The sequence below is a fragment of the Hyperolius riggenbachi genome, chromosome 3 (genome assembly GCF_040937935.1).
Source record: "Hyperolius riggenbachi isolate aHypRig1 chromosome 3, aHypRig1.pri, whole genome shotgun sequence".
Classification (NCBI taxonomy): Eukaryota; Metazoa; Chordata; class Amphibia; order Anura; family Hyperoliidae; genus Hyperolius; species Hyperolius riggenbachi.
The window spans coordinates 49,110,191-49,133,997 of NC_090648.1; the positions used below are offsets into that span (position 1 = coordinate 49,110,191).

Here is a 23,807-nt window from a genome sequence, read left to right on the forward strand (position 1 = left end):
GCTGCCATTTTTACACTGTTAATAGCAGATGCCTCAAACCTGGTACAGTCTGTCACTTGGTGACTGGGTTTCTAATTCTGTGAAAGTGAAAGGGGTGGAGCCACAAACAGCCAATCTGATTTGTTTAATTTTTTAGGAATATACACATTATTGACACCAAAGACACCAAAGCTCATAAAGTTGGTAATTGTGCGACTGTTAAATAGATTAGAAAAAGTGGGCAGAGCCAACAACTTAATTTTTTACATGGAAAAATATAAACTGCAACCATTCTTACGCTGTTAATGGCAGTTTTCTCAAACTTGACACAGTTGGCCACTGGGTGACTGGGATTAATATTCAGGAAAGTGGGAGGACCTTACAACAGCCAATAAAAAATCACCTATTTATTTTCAAGGGGAATATTTACATTGCTGCTATTCTTACATTGTTAATGGCAGAGGTCTTAAATCTGGTACAGTCTGTCATTGGGTGACAGGGGCTCAAATTCTGGAAAGGGGCAGAGCCACAATCAAACAGATTTGTTTAATTTCAATGGAAAATGCAAATTATTGATGCCAAGGCCCCTCATAAACTTGGTGATTGAGTGACTGTGTGTCAAGGTTACAAAAAGTGGGCAGAGACAAATACAAATTTCACTGGGGAAATGTGAACTGCAGCCATTCTGACACTGTTAATGATGATGCATCAAAAGTAAAGATGGCAATTGAATTGACATGCTGCAGGAGTCAGATTACATGGCTAAACTGAAGGAAAACTTCTCTTCTCAGCAGAGAGGCGGTGATTGTAGAGCACATGTGTGGAGTTTTACTCTATGAAAATAGGGGTAATCCTTGCACCTCTAAGACCCATTGCAGCCAAGCAGAAAGCAACAGTACACCACCAGCAAAGCTTGCCTGATAAAATAACTGCAACATTTTTTTCAGGTCAAAGAAACTAGACCTAACATGAAGTATGATTCACAGTCAGTCTCAATAATTGTTAACAGGTAGGTCAGCTCTTTGTTATGCTCAACCTGAAAAGTGAAGATCCACTGAAATAATAGAAGTTCAAGATTGATTTGTAGTTGGAGCTTGTAGAGCATCCTTTGTAGAATGTTAACTACAGCTAGGGGATTTTGGCTCGCAGATGCATTTCAACAGCCAATATAGACCAGTTAAATCAAGGTTGGATCTCAGAGACCGACTGCACCCTTCTCACAAATTCTCACTGATTTGCTACAACCTGAAGCTAGGTCTGGGAATATCTTTATATAAAGGGGGAGGGTGGAAGGAGGTGCCCCAGGGATATCAAATATTTAAAAACTCTCATGCAAGGAATGGGAAAAATACATTTTTATGGACACAAAGACAATGGGCTTGATTCACTAAAACGTGCAGTTAGCACGCCTAAAAGCTTTGCACGTGCAAACTAGGGTGCTAAGTAGTTTGCACGGGCAAAGCTGTTACTTGTTTGGTGCACGCGAAATGTCGCACCAGTGCGCGTGAAACGTTGCATCGTCCGCATGCAAAGTTAGCATATCATGCTATTTTGCATGTGGATGGTGCTACGTTTCATGTGCAACGCTAAACTTTGCGTGCACAAACTTTTGCGCACATATTACCACATGCAAAGGCACTTTAAACGTGCAAAGGGGCTTTTCAATGGCATACTAACACTTAGCATGCTTTAGTGAATCAAGCCCAACATGTTTCACAGGCATTACCAGCTTCCTCAGGTCAAGAGTAGTGCATCTGTAAGACAGAACCATGGACTTGGAGTGCCTCAGTGTGCAGTAGCACAGACACGATTGGGCTCAGCTTTTTCCGGTGAAGCACGAGTGGGTCCGTGCTAGTGTGCATGCACGAGCCAGTTTTTTCCGGAGGTTCCAGTGCTAGGGAACTGGCTGATAGAGATGGATGGGGAAGCCTCTGGAGGATCCAGAGGTGTCCACGTCCCAAGGTGAGTACTCCTTAGGGGCACTTTTTTTTCGCAGGTACACTTCAGAGAAACACAGTGAACTATGCTAACCTAAATTAATGTCCAGCGCTGCGTAATATGTTGGCGCTTTATAAATACAACAAATAAATAAATAAAATAAATAATATGCTAGTAACCATGTGTGAAAAAAATGCAAAGGTAAAAAGCTAGGAAAACATAAATTGTCTATGTTTAAGGTACAACCAAGCATAGGCTTGGTCATAGCACCACTGATGTGCTGAAGGAGAAATAAAGTGAAAGGTAGTTAACACTAATTGCTAACCAATCCAATTTTATTCTAAGTATGTCAAGATGTTCCTATTTTGTTGAAATCCTGTAAAGCTTAGTTGGTTAGATGTTTGAAGTAAACAAAAAGAGTCATCACTTCTCGTTAGTGCATTTTTCATTTACTACATCACTTTCATGTATGTTTAATGTTTTGCTGTAATTTATATTCATAAAAAGCTCCGAATCATTTAAATGATCATTTTAATTGTTCATGCAACAGTATCAGTATCACAAATGATCACATTTCTATGATTTTGATTCATTGTTTACAATTCAGTTTCTGATAAAGAAATTCTTTTCTGATTTTGGATTAAGCAGCTAATTATATCAGGTGACTACCCTATCAATTTACTATCAGATACAATATATAATATGATTTTGATAATGCAGTTTTTCAATTTTTTGGTTATACTTCACACCATAACATTCTACCACCACTACACTGTTCAATTTTTTTTTCTACGAACAAGCCAGGGATGTAAAATAGTGTTAAGATGATAGATGTATATGTTGAATATTTTCTGCACTTGTGTGTTAAATTCAGTGTTTCTAAGAAAACAATTTAAGTAACTTAAAATCAATATTAAAACACTGCATGCCTGGTATTGTAATGACGCTCTCTGCAATTATGCAATTTATAGGAGTGTGTGTTTAACCACTTTTGGACAGTGGTGATTGAAATCTCTACGCTGTTTGTGAGCTGTTATTCCTGCCAGGGCATAGATTTCACTCACCACCACCATGCACTGTGGCCAGTCTCGTTGCTTCTGCCGATTGCGCCGTTCTCTTCCCGCCGCAGCTTACTCAATCTGCTGTCCGTATGACAGCAGAGCTCTGTAAGTCAGTCAGGAGCTGATTTCATTGTCTCCTGACCCTGTCATCAATGTGAGCCAATCTCTCATTGGCTCACATTGATGACGGGGTCATAAGCCAATGAAATTGGCTCCTGACTGGCTCAAAGAGATCTACCATCATAGAGATGGCAGAGCGGGTGGGCTGAGGCGATGGGTGAGCTGCGTGAATGGCGGTTGTTGTAATTAAGTGTGGTTATTCTTCGATATGCAACGGTTTTTAGTAACAGCAGTCTCTGGTCCTTAAGGGGCCAGAGACCGCTGGTATTGAAGGGGTTCAAATTTTGAAATGTTTTGACGTGCAGAACTTCTTGTTTTGGACCCTGTAAGCAATGTTACTAACACAAACATATTTTGTTATTATTTTAATAGTACAATATTATGCTGCAATGGCATTTCAGCTTACAAAATACATTAAGAATCCTGACATGTTTGAAAAAAAAGGCACTGTGGTGATTGCAAGAGTACAACTGTGTTAACTTCACATACTTGAAAATATGTCTTACTGGTCAGTGCAACTTTCTGATACTGAGGAGTATTTATAACACTCCTGGACTTACATGTACCATACATTTCAGATGTCTATCAAAACTTCACTCTGTGTATCTTCTGTTAAATATTGTCAAATCTTATTTTACAGTGCTGGTGGTATTGTTACATCCTGTGAATCCAAAGGTTAATAAAACACAATGGATTAGCTTGTTGATAGATGTTTTCACTTTTCACTGTTCAACGTCTATATTTTCATTTTCAATGTGCCGAGTGGTGGTACTTGCTTGTCAATGATTTACTGAAGAACTTCATAGTTCATTACTCTTGGTCTTGGAGCTACCAACTGTTGATATAAATTTAGATTTTTTGATTTTTTTTTTTAAATTACAAAAGAGATTAGTTAAACATTTTAAGTATAACTAAAATGAAAACTACAATCAGAGAAAGAACATGTGTGCATCAAACAAGTGAACCTGACAAATCTGGCTTTGCAAATTTGGCCTATTGGCTAATCACGAGACATTGCTCATGTAAATAAGCATTTGCTTTTGCATGCCTAAATATGCAGGGTCAAAACCAAAAACCGCAAAACAATCGCCCTGCGGGAATTAGTTCATGCTATACAGCACTATCCAGGGGCGCCACGAGGAGGCTTCCCATTGCCCCCATACAACCGGGGGGCCGCGGGGGTCATGAGCAATGTCTCGTGATTAGCCAATAGGCCAAATTTGCAAAGCCAGATTTGTCAGGTTCACTTGGTTGATGCACACATGTTCTTTCTCTGTTGTAATTATAACTAAAATGAAATTGGAGGGCGACTGTAATAAAAAAAACAAAACAAAAACAAAACAACTACACACACACAAATCAAGCAATAAGAAATAAAAAGAGAAGAATGTCATAAGAAGGAAACAGGAAGAAGAGGACCAAGGAAGTAGAAACTTGTTGAGATAACAGCTCCTACCAAGCCAAAATTCACAATGGAAAAGGGAAGTGTGCAGTGGAGGAAAATTGCTCTGTCGATTTTGAAAGGAGCAACAGCAAAACACAGTGGAAGGCTCCCTGCACACTGCAAATCCGTTTTCTGATTCTGATTCCGATTCCGATTTTCATTTCCGATTTTCCCTGAATACATTCAACAGAAAAACGGATAAAAAATGCAGCATGCAGTAAAGATTAAAAATCTGAATCAGAATTGGAGGTAAAAAACGATTAAAAAGCGGAATCGGAATCGGGAATGCATGCAGTGTGCAAGAGGCCGAAATGCTTGGCACTAATGACAATTTATTGCTTCATTCACTTAACTTCACAAAGCATGCATAAAAGTGCACTTTTAAGCCTCAGAAGAAGCTGATTAAGCGAAACGGCCGTCAGGCCATGCACCCAGCAGCACCCACTGTCACCCCCATGTCCCCACAACGCTGCTCACGATAAGTGTCACTTTTTATACTGCGTGCTATGCACACGATGGACTCTTTATGCATGCTTTGTGAAGTCAAGTGAATGAAGCAATACATTGTCAGTAGTGCCAAGCATTTCCACTGTCTTGTTGTTGCTGCATTGAACTGCTTTGGCTTTGAGCACACTGACAAGCTGCACACAGGAGTCATCCTTTCCACCATCTTTGTGATCTCTTGCTACTGTGATTTTGAAAGGAGCTGTTTGGACTCAATACCACTTTTATAAGGTCCATTCCAATATGAAAGCCTACACTTTCTAGTGCATGGACTAAGCTTCCCAGCTAATTAAGCTTCAACAAACCATCGGCAAACAACCTTTATATCATAAAATGGCACAGGAATCCTTAGATCATAGATTGTCCTATATCACTTGCTGCTAACTTCAGTTGATATACACATTATCCCACAACAATCACATGACTTACAGTACAGGCTTCTGGTTTTGAAAACATTGGGCAAGGCTTTTTTAAAACATTGGGTGAAGGCATAGTGATCTAAGAAAGGATTTCCTTTGACTTCTTTACCAGTTAACACAGCAATGAAGGGAGTGGAAAGTTAACTAAGCAAAGTGTTCCACCCACAAAATGATTCTGATAATGATTAGCAGAGCACAGGAATATAAGTAGAATGTAAAAAAAAAAATCACAAACAGATCCAGAAATAGTTACTCAAAACTATAAAGAGGATATGGCTGCAATACTGTAGTCTTGCTATATTTTTCAACCTCACTGCTATGGTAATCTACAGTATATGGGTCTATAAATTGATCTGGATTTCTAAGACTGACAACTCAATTATACAGTACCTCCCTCATCCAGCATTTCCCTTTTTATCAGCCTTTGAACCAACAAAAAAGCAAAAATGTGGGTAGGGCTGCAGTTATATCACCCAACTACTATTTGCAAGAAACTTTGAATCAGGATGATACTATTTATTAGTGAAATTAAAATAATAACAGTAAGCTTTTGACTGTGAAGCCTTCTTCAGACTCAATCCTGTTTGAAGTCTGAAGAAGGCTGCACAGCCGAAAGCTCACTTTTATTTTTTGAAGTTATCCAATAAATGGTATCATCTTAAATCAAAACTTTTTGCTTTTACTGATGGCTAACACGATACAGTACTCTCCTGCTCCAACTAAAATGTAGTACTTGACCCTGACATCTGATGCAGTACTTCATGCAGCTGTTTGTCCCTCAGAGGGGTTCACAATTTGATCCCTAGTCATAGTTCTAAGGCAATTTTTTGGGGGGTAAGCCAATTAACTTGTCTGCATATTTTTGGTATGTAGAGTGAAACATATATAAGCATGGGCAGGAAATACTAACTGCATGCAGATAGTAGACTGGCCCAGATTTGAACCAGGGACTCAACACTGCAAGGCAAACAAAGCTATCCACTGTGCCACCAAGGCAGCCGCATTATTCTATATATTGATTGCTGTGCTACATGTTGTGGTACATCAAATTCAGAGAGTACAGTTAATCTCTCCAAATGAAAATATATATACAGTGGGTTGCAAAAGTATTCGCCCCCTTGAAGTTTTCCACATTTTGTCACATTACTGCCACAAACATGCATCAATTTTATTGGAATTCCACGTGAAAGACCAATACAAAGTGGTGTACATGTGAGAAGTGGATCGAAAATCATACATGATTCCAAACATTTTTTACAAATAAATAACTGCAAAGTGGGGTGTGCGTAATTATTCGGCCCCCTGAGTAAATACTTTGTAGAACCACTTTTTGCTGCAATTACAGCTGCCAGTCTTTTAGGGTATGTCTCTACCAGCTTTGCACATCTAGAGACTGAAATCCTTGCCCATTCTTCTTTGCAAAACAGCTCCAGCTCAGTCAGATTAGATGGACAGCGTTTGTGAACAGCAGTTTTCAGTTTTTGCCACAGATTCTCGATTGGATTTAGATCTGGACTTTAACTGGGCCATTCTAACACATAGATATGTTTTGTTTTAAACCATTCCATTGTTGCCCTGGCTTTATATTTAGGGTCATTGTCCTGCTGGAAGGTGAACCTCCGCCCCAGTCTCAAGTCTTTTGCAGACTCCAAGAGGTTTTCTTCCAAGTTTGCCCTGTATTTGGCTCTATCCATCTTCCCATCAACTCTGACCAGCTTCCCTGTCCCTGCTGAAGAGAAGCAACCCCAGAGCATGATGCTGCCTCCACCATATTTGACAGTGGGGATGGTGTGTTCAGAGTGATGTGCAGTGTTAGTTTTCCGCCACACATAGTATTTTGCATTGGCCAAAAAGTTCCATTTTGGTCTCATCTGACCAGAGCACCTTCTTCCACATGTTTGCTGTGTCCCCCACATGGCTTGTGGCAAACTGCAAATGGGACTTCTTATGCTTTCTGTTAACAATGCCTTTCTTCTTGCCACTCTTCCATAAAGGCCAACTTTGTACAGTGCATGACTAATAGTTGTCCTATGGACAGATTCCCCACCTGAGCTGTAGATCTCTGCAGCTCGTCCAGAGTCACCATGGGCCTCTTGACTGCATTTCTGATCAGCGCTCTCCTTGTTCGGCCTGTGAGTTTCGGTGGACGGCCTTGTCTTGGTAGGTTTACAGTTGTGCCATACTCCTTCCATTTCTGAATGATCGCTTGAACAGTGCTCCGTGGGATGTTCAAGGCTTTGGAAATCTTTTTGTAGCCGAAACCTGCTTTAAATTTCTCAATAACTTTATCCCTGACCTGTCTTGTGTGTTCTTTGGACTTCACGGTGTGGTTGCTCCCAATATTCTCTTAGACAACCTCTGAGGCCCTCAAAGAGCAGCTGTATTTGTACTGATATTAGATTACACACAGGTGCACTCTATTTAGTCATTAGCACTCATCAGGCAATGTCTATAGGCAACTGACTGCACTCAGATCAAAGGGGGCTGAATAATTATGCACACACCACTTTGCAGTTATTTATTTGTAAAAAATGTTTGGAATAATGTATGATTTTCGTTCCACTTCTCATGTGTACACCACTTTGTGTTGGTCTTTCATGTGGAATTCCAATAAAATTGATTCATGTTTGTGGCAGTAATATGACAGAATGTGGAAAACGTCAAGGGGGCCAAATACTTTTGCAACCCACTATATACAGTATATATATTGTAAAGTTGGGGTTCGCAGCCAGCACGCAGTACACAGTTAGTATAAAAACAAAGTCCATTTATTTAACCAGCAGGGTATTAAACAGCTTGAAATCAGCAGTAAAAGGAAAATAACAGGAAGCTTACTTCAGCTTTGGTAAAGGTAAAGTCCAGTTTGTTCAGATACAGCAAGTCTCCAACAGGACCAAACCACACATAATTCACAGTCCAGTGTGTGGCCTGGCCTTCAGCAAGCTTTCAGCAATCTTATTTGCAATACTCTATAGACAAGAGTTTCAGTAGCCAGCATGCTACTCCTCCAAACACCTTCCCTGACTGCCTGTCAGAGCAGCCCTTATGAATCTCATTACCTGAGCTGAACAGCCCAGAGGAAAACAGGTGTGGCCCGAGGTGGGATGGGAAGGCCCGCCCATCCTTCCCTCCCATCCCAGGAGTCCGGCCCTGAAAAGAAAAAAAAACACACAGGCAGCAATTGCTTGCTGCCTAAAAACCCGGGCTCCTTTCCACGGACCACACGTGCTTAAAGGGACCAGAGTCCAAACAGCGGGGAAACATATCTCCCGTCCAGCACCCAGCCTTGATGACCTCTACATATCCCCCCCCTCTGCCTCAACCCCGAGGAGGCGGTGGAGGCACTTTGACCCACCATGCAATGAACTCGGGAAAGAGCATCAGCGTTCTGATGCTCTTTTCCAGGCCTGTGTTCCACCAAAAAGTTGAACTCCTGGAGAGAGAGAAACCACCGGGACACTCTGGCATTCGTACCCCTATTCTGTTTCATCCAATACAGAGGTGCATGGTCGGAAATGAGCCTGAACTTCCTGCCCAGCAAATAGTAGCGTAGGGAGTCCAGAGCCCATTTTATGGCCAGGCATTCTCTCTCCACAACCGCATAGTTTTTCTCAGCCGCTGTCAGCTTCCTACTGAGAAAAACTACTGGATGTTCCTCACCATCAATCACCTGGGAGAGCACCGCCCCCAATCCCACATCTGAGGCATCTGTCTGCACCACAAACTCTCGGGTGAAATCTGGGGCTACCAGGACAGGATTTTGGCACAATGCTAACTTTAACTCCATAAACGCTTTGTCGGTTTCCCCAGTCCATTGGATCATTACTGACTTGCGGCCCTTCGTCAAATCAGTCAAGGGGGCTGCCAGGGTGGAAAAATTGGGGATGAAGCGTCTGTAGTACCCCACTATGCCTAAGAAAGCACGAACCTGCTTCTTACTGACGGGGCGGGGCCATTCCTGGATTGCCTCAACCTTGTTCACTTGGGGTTTCACCAACCCCTTTCCGACAATGTACCCCAAGTACTTCGCCTCTTCCATACCTAGGGCACATTTCTCGGGGTTCACTGTGAAACCCCCTTTTCTCAACGCATCCAGGACTGCTTGTACCTTCGGCAAGTGGGACTCCCAGTCTGAGCTGAAAATGACAATGTCATCCAAATAGACTGACGCATATCTCTGATGGGGACGCAGCAACCTGTCCATGACTCTCTGGAAGGTGGCGGGGGCAGTCTGCAACCCAAAAGGCATCCGCTTGTATTGGAAATGCCCCTCGGGTGTGGAAAATGCAGTTTTTTCCCGAGCTTCCTTGGCCAAGGGTATTTGCCAATACCCCTTGGTCAGGTCTAATGTGGAAATGTAACGAGCAGGGCCTAATCTTTCAATCAGCTCGTCTACCCGGGGCATCGGATATCCATCAAACTTGGACACATCGTTCAATTTCCGGAAATCATTGCAGAACCGCCAAGTTCCGTTGGGCTTGGGTACCAACACTATTGGGCTCGACCAATCACTCTGTGATTCCTCAATGATATCCAGCTCTAACATCCGTTTTACCTCTTCCGACACGGCCTTCCTGCGGGCCTCCGGAATTCGATAGGGCTTGATGAAAACTTTTGTCCTGGGCTCAGTTATAATGTTATGCTCGATCAAATGGGTGAGACCCGGCAAATCTGAAAATATCCCCCTGTTTCTCTGGAGAAACTCCTTCACCTGTTGAACCTGCGGCTTAGACAGGGTGGGAGCTATTTTCACACTCTCGATGCTGACCTGGGGCACCACACTCACACCCACCATAACCGGATCGGTTTCTCTCTCTTTCCAGAGCTTCAACAAATTCACATGATATAGTTGAAACGGTTTCCGTTTCCCAGGCTGATGTACCTTATAGTTCACATCTCCTATTTTTTCGATAATTTCGAATGGTCCTTGCCACCTAGCCAAAAATTTACTTTCCACGGTGGGAATTAACACCGCCACTCTGTCTCCTATCTGGAACTGCCTGACCTTTGCTGAACGGTTATATACGCGTCTCTGCGCTTCTTGGGCTGCCATTAGGTGTTCCTTGACCAGGGGCATTACCTTAGCAATGCGTTCTTGCATCTGGGAAATATGTTCCACCACGCTTATATGGGGACTGGACTCACTTTCCCAGGTCTCTTTTACCAGGTCAAGCAACCCCCTAGGTCTGCGCCCATACACCAATTCAAATGGGGAAAAACCGGTGGAGGCCTGGGGCACCTCCCGGACAGCAAACATTACAGCAGGTATCAAACAATCCCAATCCTTTCCGTCTTTTTGTACTACTCTTTTTAACATCATTTTCAGAGTTTTGTTAAACCGCTCAACCAGTCCATCTGTCTGGGGATGGTAGACAGAAGTTCTCATCTGTTGGATTTTGAACAATTTACATAAATCAGCCATAACTTTAGACATGAAAGGAGTCCCCTGGTCCGTAAGGATTTCCCTGGGAAAACCCGTCCGAGTAAACATATTGAATAACTCACGGGCGATGGCTTTGGACGTTGGTTTCCTCAAAGGGAATGCCTCAGGGTAACGGGTGGCATAATCGAGCACTACCAGGATATATTGGTGCCCCCTTGCAGATTTTACCAAGGGTCCCACGATATCCATAGCAATGCGCTCGAATGGAACCTCTATTATTGGCAAGGGCACCAAAGGGTTTCGAAAACGGGACATTGGCGCGGTTAACTGACAGGTTGGGCAGGAAGCACAAAAGTTCTTTACATCGGCCTTTAAACCCGGCCAATAAAACCTGTCAGCAATCCGCGCCTCCGTTTTCTCAGCCCCCAGGTGGCCTCCCAATGCTTCGTTGTGCGCCAAATCTAGTACCATCCTCCGAAAAGTTTGAGGAACCAGCAGCTGTTCTACCACCTCGTCTCTTACTTTTGAGACTCGATACAGTAGATCTCCATGTACTGAAAAATGGGGAAATCTCTCATCAGCCCCAGGCTCCTGGGACACTCCATTCATTACGGTTACCTGCTCTCTAGCGTGGGACAGCGTTGGATCTCGCATCTGTGCAGTAATAAATGTCCCTTTTGATACATCCAGATCGGGGAGCATAGATTGGGGAGAAGATTCCTCATCATCCTCGCCCAACATAATTTGTAATGGGGAATCTTCCCCCCCCTCAGAAACCTGCTCAGGGTCCCGAACTGGATGTTCGAACATCCTTTTATCAACTTGCGCCAATACATTATCATTTTTTAATAACATATTTTCTTTCAAACCTTGACCATCAATCTCTATTGGAGAGGGAGTAGGGGCTAAAACATCTCTAACAGAAGTCCCTCTTACCCTCTCCAAAAGTTCCCAAAACAGTGGAAAGTCTCTTCCCAAAATCACTTTACACATTAGGTTCCTTACCACTCCCACGGCATGAGTGATTGTCCCACAGTCAGTCGCCATTAGTACGGGAACCACCGGATAAGTCTTTGTGTCTCCATGGATGCATACCACCTTCAGTGGCTTTAGTCCAGAAATAATTTTCGTTTTAATTAGATCAGCGTGCACCATGGTCACCATACTGCCTGAGTCCAGTAAGGCTTTCGTAGGTACCTGGTTCACACTGATAGTGCAAACAAAGTTTTCCTGGCACCCCGCCAGGCACACATCATGAGCAAAATATGAAACCCTCCGCAGTACATCACACTGCATGGGCTCCTCCTGTAGTGGACACTGGGCTCTGGTATGGCCCCATGCAGAACATCGCCAACACTGGATAGCACCTCCCCTCCTAGGTGCAGCAACAACAGGTGGCAGACCCTGAGTGGCTCCTGGGGGCCCTTCCCTGTTACTGGAGGTGTTGGTTCCAGGGTTCCATGCAGCACCCTTTCCAAAGGAAGAGAACCTAGCCACACGGGATGAGGTGGGGCCCGCCTGACCCTTTGGGGATAGCAGATCCTCCACGGCAGTGTATCTCTCTACCATCTCCACCAGCTGCTCTGCTGTTTTGGGGTCCCCATGACTGACCCACCGTTGTAGGTTCACTGGTAGGGCACGCAGAAACCGATCCAACACAAATCGCTCCACCATCTGGGGACCGGTGAGGACCTCTGGTTGTAGCCATTTTGTCGCCAGTTGAACTAGGTCATGCATCTGGGACCTGGCTGGCCGATCCAACAGGTATTTCCAACTGTACACCCGCTGGGCCCGAACCGCTGTTGTTACACCTAGCCGGGCCAGGATCTCCGCCTTTAACCGATCATAGTCCAGAGCGTCTGCAGGGGTGAGGTCGTAGTAGGCCTTTTGGGGTTCTCCTGTCAGGAACGGTGCAAGGAGTCCAGCCCATCTGTCTCTCGACCATCCTTCGCGCTCTGCAGTCCTCTCAAAGGTCTTAAGAAAGGCTTCCACATCATCGGTGGGCGTCAACTTCTGCAGAAAGTGACTGGCTCTTACGATCGCTTGGTTGCTAGGGGCAACTCCGGCTGCCTCTCGCCCTTGGGCCATCTGCCGCACCGCCTCAAGTAGCATTTTAGCTTGTGCTTCCGAGGCCTCTCGTAGGGCTTCTGTGGCTTGCTGTTGTGCCGCAGCTTGCGCCTCTGCGGCCCGCTGTTGAGTCGCTGCTTGTGCCTCTGCGGTCTCCCGTAGGGCTTCTATAGCTTGCTGATGTGCCGCAGCTTGTGCCTCTGTGGCTTGCTGTTGGGTCACCATGCTCGCCTGCTGGGCCACCATACTCTGCTGCAGCTGTAAAGTTGCCAAGGCCAACTGCTTCACCACTTCCTCCATGATGCACACAAGAAGACTGGCCCTTTAAATGTCACTTTTTAAATGGAACTTTTTTTTTTTTTTTTTCTTCTTCTCTGCAGTGCTGCGCTGCCCGCATCCGAGCACCAGTTGTAAAGTTGGGGTTCGCAGCCAGCACGCAGTACACAGTTAGTATAAAAACAAAGTCCATTTATTTAACCAGCAGGGTATTAAACAGCTTGAAATCAGCAGTAAAAGGAAAATAACAGGAAGCTTACTTCAGCTTTGGTAAAGGTAAAGTCCAGTTTGTTCAGATACAGCAAGTCTCCAACAGGACCAAACCACACATAATTCACAGTCCAGTGTGTGGCCTGGCCTTCAGCAAGCTTTCAGCAATCTTATTTGCAATACTCTATAGACAAGAGTTTCAGTAGCCAGCATGCTACTCCTCCAAACACCTTCCCTGACTGCCTGTCAGAGCAGCCCTTATGAATCTCATTACCTGAGCTGAACAGCCCAGAGGAAAACAGGTGTGGCCCGAGGTGGGATGGGAAGGCCCGCCCATCCTTCCCTCCCATCCCAGGAGTCCGGCCCTGAAAAGAAAAAAAAACACACAGGCAGCAATTGCTTGCTGCCTAAAAACCCGGGCTCCTTTCCACGGACCACACGTGCTTAAAGGGACCAGAGTCCAAACAGCGGGGAAACATATCTCCCGTCCAGCACCCAGCCTTGATGACCTCTACAATATATATATATATATATATATATATATATACATATAATAATAAGCAGACATAAAATTTTAAAAAAAAAAAATATATATATATATATATATATATATATATTTTTTTTTTTTTTCTTTTTTTCTACAGTTTGTCTTTGATGGATATTTCTCTGAAATTGCCTTTCTCCATAGTCTTACAATTTTTTAAGTCCTACTCACCTTAACATCTGTATTTACTAATCCCAGGCGTGGCTGAAAATTGCTTGTATCTGATTTCACTGACCCTAAAACCAAACAAAAATAAACACAATCTGAACGTTAGAAATACAAAAATTGTAATCATGCACTATTATTTCTCTTAGAAATTGTGGGAGACTTTGCCTAACTTGCTGGTGGAAGTATTTACCCAAACTCCTACACTTTCTCTGTCTACCAGCAGGTACATGTCTCCCATCCATGATTGGCCTGCAGTTCCCTCCTTCACCTGCAGGGAGTACTGAGGACACAGACTATTCCAGACTATGTTCTAAAACAGTGATCTGCAAACATGGCTTTCCAGCTGATAAGAAACTACAAGTTCCACAATGCATTTGCCTTTATGAATCATGACTGTGGCTGTCAGACTCCTGCATTACATTGTGGGACTTGTAGTTCCTTAACAGCTGGAGAGCCGAGTTTGCAGATCACTGTTCTAAGGCTTTATTTAGCCCTGTTACACCCAATCAGCAGATGCACCTGTTCTCCCCATTTAAGAAATGGAACTTTTACTCTGGAAACAGAATATTGCATTGCTTTAAAGGGAATCTGAAGTTAAAAATAAACTAATGATATAATGATTTGTATGTGTAGTAATGCTAAGAAATAAAACAGTATTAGCACAGATATGAGTCTCATATTGTTTCCAGTACAGGAAGAGTTAGAAAACTTCTGTTGTTATCCATGCAAAAGAGCTTCTGTGAGCTCTGCGACTTTATAAAGTCATGGACAGCACTGTCTTTTGAAGCTCTTATCTCGACTGTCTCTCATTGTTTCTTCTTTGTTTATGGTTTTTCTGCAGAGAAAAGTTCAAAGGTTCACTAGCCTGTTCTGGGAAATCAATTAAAATGCTAAGTGCATTGTGGAAACTGCAATTATGAGAGAATGATGCAATGTTATAAAAAAAAAAAAGCTATATACCTGAAAATAAAAAATATGGCACTATGTTCTTTGCTACTACACAACCAATTCATTATATCATGAGTTTTTTTTTTTTTTTCGCTTCAGTGCCACTTTAACTGAGAGCTGTTGTACTCTACTACCTTCATTCCTTTCACCTGTTCAGTACCAGAAGGATGCACATAAGAATGGCTGGCTGATTAATGTTTGTGCAATCCTACTTTAGGGGCCAATTTAGGTGGTTAAAGTGGTGCACTAATTAACACTAGAATTACCGAGGTGATTTAGTTCAAGCAAACAAATGGAAATGTGCTTGTTTTCAGAACAAAAGAAAGAGAACAATGGAGCTGATGGCATGTTAAAAAACTCAGCAGGGGTGCTACTAAGTGTGAGCTCAAGGGAATTTACGCAAATCTGCGCAAGAATGGTAAATCTAGTGTTAAAGCCAACCTACAAGAATAAATGAATGAATAGGTTCAAATGATGGTGGTTGTCCAACACTTCTCTATTAAGTGGCAGTCGTGAGCCTTTCGTAAATCTTACATGCACAATCAGCCAGCTCTTCTCCAAGCTACATCCCTAAACCCAGTTTCTAGGCTTAAATGCACCCAGGGCAAGGGTGTAAAAATTGGGCCCCCCCCCCCGAGCAAGGTATGGGTGCCCGCAGTATAGGTTAGCCAGGTCTAGTTGCACTTAGTATAGGTCCCCCCAGTATAGGTAGCCAAGAATAGGTACCCCAGTATAGGTAGCCAGGCATAGGTGAGCCAGTATAGTTGCCCCCGCTATAGGTTAGCCAGGTAGGTGCCTCCAGTATAGGTAGTCAGTATAGCTGCCCCCAGTATAGAATAGATAGGCAGGCGCCCCCGGTATAAGTTAGATAGGTAGGTGCCCCAGTACAGGTTAGCTAGGTGGGTGCCTCTAATATAGGTAGCCAGAATAGTTGCCCCCAGCATAGGTTAGATAGGTAGGTGCCCCCAGTATAGGTTATTTAGGTAGGTGCCTGCAATATAGGTAACCAGTATAGTTGCCACCTGTTTAGGTTAGCTAGGTAGGTGCCCCCAATACAGGTTAGGTAAGTGCCCCCAGTATAGGTTAGATAGGTAGCTGCCCCCCAGTGTAGGTTAGATAGGTAGCTGCTCCCCAGTGTAGGTTAGATAGGTAGCTGCCCCCCAGTATAGGTTAGATAGGTAGCTGCCCCCCCCCCAGTGTAGGTTAGCTAGGTAGCTGCCCCCACTGTAGGTTAGATTAGGTAGGTTCCCCCCAGTATAGGTTAGATAGGTAGCTGCCCCCCCAGTGTAGGTTAGATAGGTAGCTGCCCCCCAGTGTAGGTTAGATTAGGTAGGTGCCCCCCAGTATAGGTTAGATAGGTAGCTGCCCCCCAGCATAGGTTAGATTAGGTAGCTGCCCCCCAGTATAGGTTAGATAGGTAGCTGCCCCCCCAGTGTAGGTTACATAGGTATCTGCCCCCCAGTGTAGGTTAGATTAGGTAGATGCCCCCCAGTATAGGTTAGATAGGTAGCTGCCCCCCAGCATAGGTTAGATTAGGTAGCTGCCCCCCAGTATAGATTAGATAGGTAGCTGCCCCCCAGCATAGGTTAGATAGGTAGCTGCCCCCCAGTGTATGTTAGATTAGGTAGGCACCCCCCCAGTATAAGTTAGATAGGTAGCTGCCCCCCAGTGTAGGTTAGATTAGGTAGCTGCCCCCCAGTGTAGGTTAGATTAGGTAGGTGCCCCCCAGTATAGGTTAGATTAGGTAGGTGCCCCCCCAGTATAGGTTAGATAGGTAGCTGCCCCCCAGTGTAGATTAGATAGGTAGCTGCCCCCCAGTATAGGTTAGATAGGTAGCTGCCCCCCAGTGTAGGTTAGATTAGGTAGCTGCCCCCAGTGTAGATAGAAAGGTAGCTGCCCCCCAGTGTAGGTTAGATAGGTAGCTGCCCCCCAGTGTAGGTTAGATTAGGTAGGTGCCCCCCAGTATAGGTTAGATAGGTAGCTGCCCCCCAGTGTATGTTAGATTAGGTAGGTGCCCCCCAGTATAGATTAGATAGGTAGCTGCCCTCCAGCATAGGTTAGATAGGTAGCTGCCCCCCAGTGTATGTTAGATTAGGTAGGCACCCCCCCAGTATAAGTTAGATAGGTAGCTGCCCCCCAGTGTAGGTTAGATTAGGTAGCTGCCCCCCAGTGTAGATAGAAAGGTAGCTGCCCCCCAGTGTAGGTTAGATAGGTAGCTGCCCCCCAGTGTAGGTTAGATTAGGTAGGTGCCCCCCAGTATAGGTTAGATAGGTAGCTGCCCCCCAGTGTATGTTAGATTAGGTAGGTGCCCCCCAGTATAGATTAGATAGGTAGCTGCCCCCCAGCATAGGTTAGATAGGTAGCTTCCCCCCAGTGTATGTTAGATTAGGTAGGCACCCCCCAGTATAAGTTAGATAGGTAGCTGCCCCCCAGTGTAGGTTAGATTAGGTAGCTGCCCCCCAGTGTAGGTTAGATTAGGTAGGTGCCCCCCAGTATAGGTTAGATTAGGTAGGTGCCCCCCCCAGTATAGGTTAGATTAGGTAGGTGCCCCCCCCAGTATAGGTTAGATAGGTAGCTGCCCCCCAGTGTAGATTAGATAGGTAGCTGCCCCCCAGTATAGGTTAGATAGGTAGCTGCCCCCCAGTGTAGGTTAGATTAGGTAGCTGCCCCCCAGTGTAGATAGAAAGGTAGCTGCCCCCCAGTGTAGGTTAGATAGGTAGCTGCCCCCCAGTGTAGGTTAGATTAGGTAGGTGCCCCCCAGTATAGGTTAGATAGGTAGCTGCCCCCCAGTGTATGTTAGATTAGGTAGGTGCCCCCCAGTATAGGTTAGATAGGTAGCTGCCCCCCAGTGTAGGTTAGATTAGGTAGCTGCCCCCCAGTGTAGGTTAGATTAGGTAGGTGCCCCCCAGTATAGGTTAGATAGGTAGCTGCCCCCCAGTGTATGTTAGATTAGGTAGGTGCCCCCCAGTATAGGTTAGATAGGTAGCTGCCCCCCAGTGTAGGTTAGATTAGGTAGCTGCCCCCCAGTGTAGGTTAGATTAGGTGGGTGCCCCTCAGCATAGGTTAGATAGGTAGCTGCCCCCCAGCGTAGGTTAGATTAGGTAGGTGCCCCCCAGCGTAGGTTAGATAGGTAGCTGCCCCCCAGTGTAGGTTAGATTAGGTAGGTGCCCCCCAGTATAGGTTAGATAGGTAGGTGCCCCCCAGTATAGGTTAGATTAGGTAGCTGCCCCCCAGCGTAGGTTAGATTAGGTAGGTGCCCCTCAGTGTAGGTTAGATTAGGTAGGTGCCCCTCAGTATAGGTTAGATAGCTAGCTGCCCCCCAGCGTAGGTTACATAGGTAGCTGCCCCCCAGTGTAGGTTAGATTAGGTAGGTGCCCCTCAGTATAGGTTAGATAGGTAGCTGCCCCCTAGCATAGGTTAGATTAGGTAGCTTCCCCCCAGTATAGGTTAGATAGGTAGCTGTCCCCTATAATGGAGGGGGGAGCCGGAGCCACGGGGAGGGCAGCCCGACCTCTCCCGGGCCACCCTCCTGCTCCCCCCTCAGATGAAGAGCGAGCAGGCAGGGAGCGCTGTATACAACATACCTCCCTGGCTCCAAGCGGCGCTCTCTCGCCGCCGGTCTCTTCCTCTCTGCCTACATTACACTGATACACATGCTGCTTCCGGCTAAACAGGAAGCAGCGTGTGTATCAGCGTGTAAGCAGAGAGGAAGAGACCGGCGGCGAGAGAGCGGCGATTGGAACGCAGGGCGGTATGTTGTATACAGCGCTCCCTGCCTGCTCGCTCTGCATCTGAGGGGGAGCAGGAGGGCGGCCCGGGAGAGGAGAGGAAGGGAGAGGTTGGGCTGCCCTCCCCGCGGCTCCGGCTCGCCCCTTAATTACAGCGCCCCCCTCCCAACCGCGCCCAGGCGGCGGCCTGCCCATCGTGATTCTACCTGTAGCTGCTAGGGTGATGGAACAGGTGCTGATGGAGAGCTGCATCCACCACGCATCTTAATAAGATCTGATTATGAGCTCCTCCGAGGGAGTCCATTACATAACAGTGATTATGTACTCTGTAAAGTGCGTCAGAAGATGTCATAAATATAAATACCTAATAATAATAATAATAATAATAATAATATGGTATGACATTAGACTATAACGGTTTATGGCTAGAGTTGGGCTGAACGGTTCGCCTGTGAACGGTTCCATGCAAACTTCAGTGGTTCGCGTTCGCGTCCCGCAGGCTAAGTTTTGCGGAAGTTCGGTTCGCCCCATAATGCACCATGAGGGTCAACTTTGACCCTCTACATCACAGTCAGCAGGCCCAGTGTAGCCAATTAGGCTACACTAGCCCCTGGAGCCACTCCCCCCTTATAAAAGGCAGGCAGCGGCGGCCATTATGCTCACTCGTGTGCCTGCGTTAGTGAGAGTAGGGCGAGCTGCTGCAGACTGTCTCTCAAAGGGAAAGATTAGTTAGGCTTAGCTTGTTCCTGGCTGCATACCTGTTCTGTTCAGTGAGCCCACCATACCTGTTCTGTTCAGTGAGCCCACTGGATACCTGCATACCTGTTCAGTGAACCTGCCACTGCATACCTGTTCTGTGAACCCACCACTGCATACCTGTTCTGTGAACCCACCACTGCATACCTGTTCAGTAAACCCACCACTGCATACCTGTTCAGTGAACCTACCACTGCATACCTGTTCAGTGAACCTGCCACTGCATACCTGTTCTGTGAACCCACCACTGCATACCTGTTCTGTGAACCCACCACTGCATACCTGTTCAGTGAACCTGCCACTGCATACCTGTTCTGTGAACCCACCACTGCATACCTGTCCTGTGAACCCACCACTGCATACCTGTTCAGTGAACCTGCCACTGCATACCTGTTCTGTGAACCCACCACTGCATACCTGTTCTGTGAACCCACCACCGCATACCTGTTCAGTGAACCCACCACTGCATACCTGTTCAGTGAACCCACCACTGCATACCTGTTCAGTGAACCTGCCACTGCATACCTGTTCAGTGAACCTGCCACTGCATACCTGTACTGTTCAGTGAACCCGCCACTGCATACCTGTTCTGTTCAGTGAACCCGCCACTGTATTCCTGTTCAGTGAACCTGCCACTGCATACCTGTTCTGTGAACCCGCCACTGTATACCTGTTCTGTTCAGTGAACCCGCCACTGTATACCTGTTCTGTTCAGAGAACCCACCACTGTATACCTGTTCAGTGAACCTGCCACTGCATACCTGTTCTGTGAACCCACCACTGCATACCTGTTCTGTGAACCCACCATTGCATACCTGTTCAGTGAACCCACCACTGCATACCTGTTCAGTGAACCCACCACTGCATACCTGTTCAGTGAACCTGCCACTGCATACCTGTTCAGTGAACCTGCCACTGCATACCTGTACTGTTCAGTGAACCCGCCACTGCATACCTGTTCTGTTCAGTGAACCCGCCACTGTATTCCTGTTCAGTGAACCTGCCACTGCATACCTGTTCTGTGAACCCGCCACTGTATACCTGTTCTGTTCAGTGAACCCGCCACTGTATACCTGTTCTGTTCAGTGAACCCGCCACTGTATACCTGTTCAGTGAACCTGCCACTGCATACCTGTTCTGTGAACCCACCACTGCATACCTGTTCTGTTCAGTGAACCCGCCACTGCATACCTGTTCTGTTCAGTGAACCCGCCACTGTATTCCTGTTCAGTGAACCCGCCACTGCATACCTGTTGTGTTCAGTGAACCCCCCACTGCATACCTGTTCTGTTCAGTGAACCCGCCACCAAAACCTGCACTCTCGTCATGGTGCGCACCAGTCCAGCACAGCCGTCACTACACAAACAGCTGTTTGCGGTGCGTTACACGGTGAGTTTGATGTGTCAGTGTGAAGCAGTACCTTAATTACAGTACCTGATTGATGTATACACATGCAAGATGTTTTAAAGCACTTTAGGCCTGTCATTTAGCATTCAATGTGATTTCTGCCCTTAAAACGCTGCTTTGCGTCAAATCCAGATTTTTCCCGGGGACTTTTGGCATGTATCCCACTCCTCCACCTGGGGGTCCAGGTGTTAGACCCCTTGAAACATCTTTTCCATCACTTTTGTGGCCAGCATAATTTTTTTTTTTTTTTCAAAGTTCGCATCCCCATTGAAGTCTATTGCGGTTCGCGAACTTTAACGCGAACCGAACCTTCCGCGGAAGTTCGCGAACCCGGTTCGCGAACCTAAAATCAGAGGTTCGGCCCAACAGTATTTATGGCATTGCATGCTCCATTGAAGACAATAAGTGGCATGACTATGTACTCTGTAAAGTACTGCGGAAAATGTCAGCGCAACATAAATACATAATAATAGTAATATGGTAGGGCATTAGACTATGGCTATGATAGGATTAGATTTTGAGCTCCTCTGAGGATAGTCAGTGACATGACTATGTACTCTGTACAGTGCTGCAGAAGATAAGATGACAATGCTACATAAATAATAATAATAATAATAATAATAATAATAATAATAATATGGTAGGACATTACTATGGTATTCTCTGAAAAACACCAGAAAAGGTATCGTTGCTTTTTAAATGCATTATAAATATAATAATTCTAAACTAAAATAATCTATTTCTCTCTCTATCTGTGTGGGCCACAAAAATGTCTTGATTGAAAGACTCTGACTGCAGTGACCAGGGCTACCAAAACAGCCATTAACTGGCAGTATTTTTTTTAATCCCTCAATGTGGGTTTAACCTAAATAGATTAGCAGAGTAAAACATGTATAGTTTCTTATGTTTAGGGCTACAAATTTTTAGTTAAAAATCCCAGCACTTGTGAAGTGAAATTGCAACACCATGAATAAATGCTCATAGCCATATCTAAGTCCCAGTACTGGTAAAGGAGAGTGTCATATGCAAAACAATAAAGGACCGCTATCGAAAATAAAATGCAATACATGAGCTTTTAAATAAAATTATTATTGATTATTTTAATTAATTAAAATGAGCTATAAATTAGTTTTCTCCCATATCCCTGCCACTTACAGTAGGCAGTACAAATCCAACAGATCTATCAGGTTTTGGGCTATTTTGTCTCCTAATAGGGGTTTCTCGTGGTTTTCTTTTTTTTTTTTTCCCAAAAGCTCTTACTGAAAGGCAGTTGCTGAGTCCAACTGAAAAAAAAAGTGTGCAAATGAGTAGGTAGGCTGTTTTGAATCCAGCGCTGGAGACTTGGGCGCAGCCGGCGCCACCATAGGCCATAATAGGAACTACGGCTATAGAAGGCACAGGGAGTAACTTCAGCACCGTCAGAAGACAGAGCTGAAGTTGCTTTTAAAACAATAATCTGCAAATTAATTAATTCCCCCACTATCCATGGCAGCCTGGAGGGGGAATAGTAATTAACCCTCCTGGCGGTCTATTCTCCAGGGGGCAGCGCAGCAGGTTTTTTTTTTAAATCATGTAGTGAGCCTAGGGCTCGCTGCATGATAGCCGCTGTGCAGCGGCATCCCCCCACCCGCTTCGATCGCCTCCGGCGATCTCCGAACGGGATTTCCTGGAGGGCTTTCCCCGTCGCCACGGCGATGGGTAAGAAAACGTCACTGACGTCATCGACATCATGACATAATTGGGAGTCCCGATCCACCCCTCAGTGCTGCCTGGCACTGATTGGCCAGGCAGCGCACGGGGTCTGGGGGGGGGGGGCGGCACGGCGCGGCGAGCGGCTGGTCATCGGCGCGGAGTGGCGACGATCGGAATGCACACACAGCTAGCAAAGTGCTAGTTGTGTGTTGCAAAAAAAAAATTATGCAAATCGGCCCAGCAGGGCCTGAGAAAGCCTCCTGTGCGGCTTACTCCGAACCGCCAGGGAGGTTAACACAGCCCGGACTTGTGCGGCAGCAGGATCAGCCATATACCGGCTGTGTCCTGCGCCCAAGTCTCCGGCTGGCTAACATCTAAATAAATAAAGTATTTTCTGAGAATCTTCAGTGAAGATATGGATTACATACTCATATGTAACCTTCCCCCCCCCCCCCCCCCCGAAATTAGTGACACATAACAAAAAAATCATTTTTAAACTGTTTGACTAAATTAAGGTGGAAAGATCAGCTTCAGCCCTGGAACCCACTAGAGCACTTGTTTGAGCATTTAGGGAGTACTTTCAGTCACTAGTGACTTCCCTTAATGCCAATGTAAATGGATGGGACAGATTTCACTAGAGAGATTGCAATTAAGGAAATCGCAATCCCAGGACAAGCAGCATTTTGGGGGTGTTTCCATTATAATAAATTGTATAGGAGCAGGGAAAACGCTCCAAAAATCACTTGCAAAATGCTATCACAAATCACTAGCGATTGTGATAGTGCTTGGCGCTTTTTAGTTTGTTTCAGGCCTCAACTACATTAAAAAAATTGCAAGACCTTTTCTTAGTACACAATTAAACTGGCTAATGGTTACTAGGATTAAGAGGGCTACAAGTAGTCCAAAACATAATGTGCTTTCTTTACAGTATACGCCAAACAGTGTCTCACCTTGACTTGACTGGCCTGTTTCTGGTTTAGCAATATGTTTTTCATAGGGGTCCTTTTCAGAATCATCACGATATGAATACATTTCCGGTTCCATTATCAGACTAATTTAGGTAGAAAAGAAATATAATGCAATTACAAAATATACAGTCACTTACCATAGCTAATATTCAGGGTACAATATTGCTTTTTTTTTTTTTTTTTGTTTAACAATTA

At 45.2% G+C, this 23,807-nt stretch overlaps 1 long non-coding RNA gene across 2 annotated transcripts; it reads right to left on the reverse strand.

Moving 5' to 3' along the window:
- Window positions 1-3,560: 3,560 nt before the first annotated feature.
- On the reverse strand, window positions 3,561-23,691 carry LOC137560955 (uncharacterized). Of its 2 annotated transcripts, none has more exons than XR_011029851.1 (3): window positions 23,595-23,691; window positions 14,117-14,181; window positions 3,561-3,933 (listed from the first exon to the last, which is right to left on the reverse strand). It is a non-coding gene; the product is annotated as an uncharacterized lncRNA (long non-coding RNA). The 2 variants fall into 2 exon arrangements; XR_011029850.1 differs by lacking the exon at window positions 23,595-23,691 and adding an exon at window positions 22,108-22,184.
- Window positions 23,692-23,807: the final 116 nt, after the last annotated feature.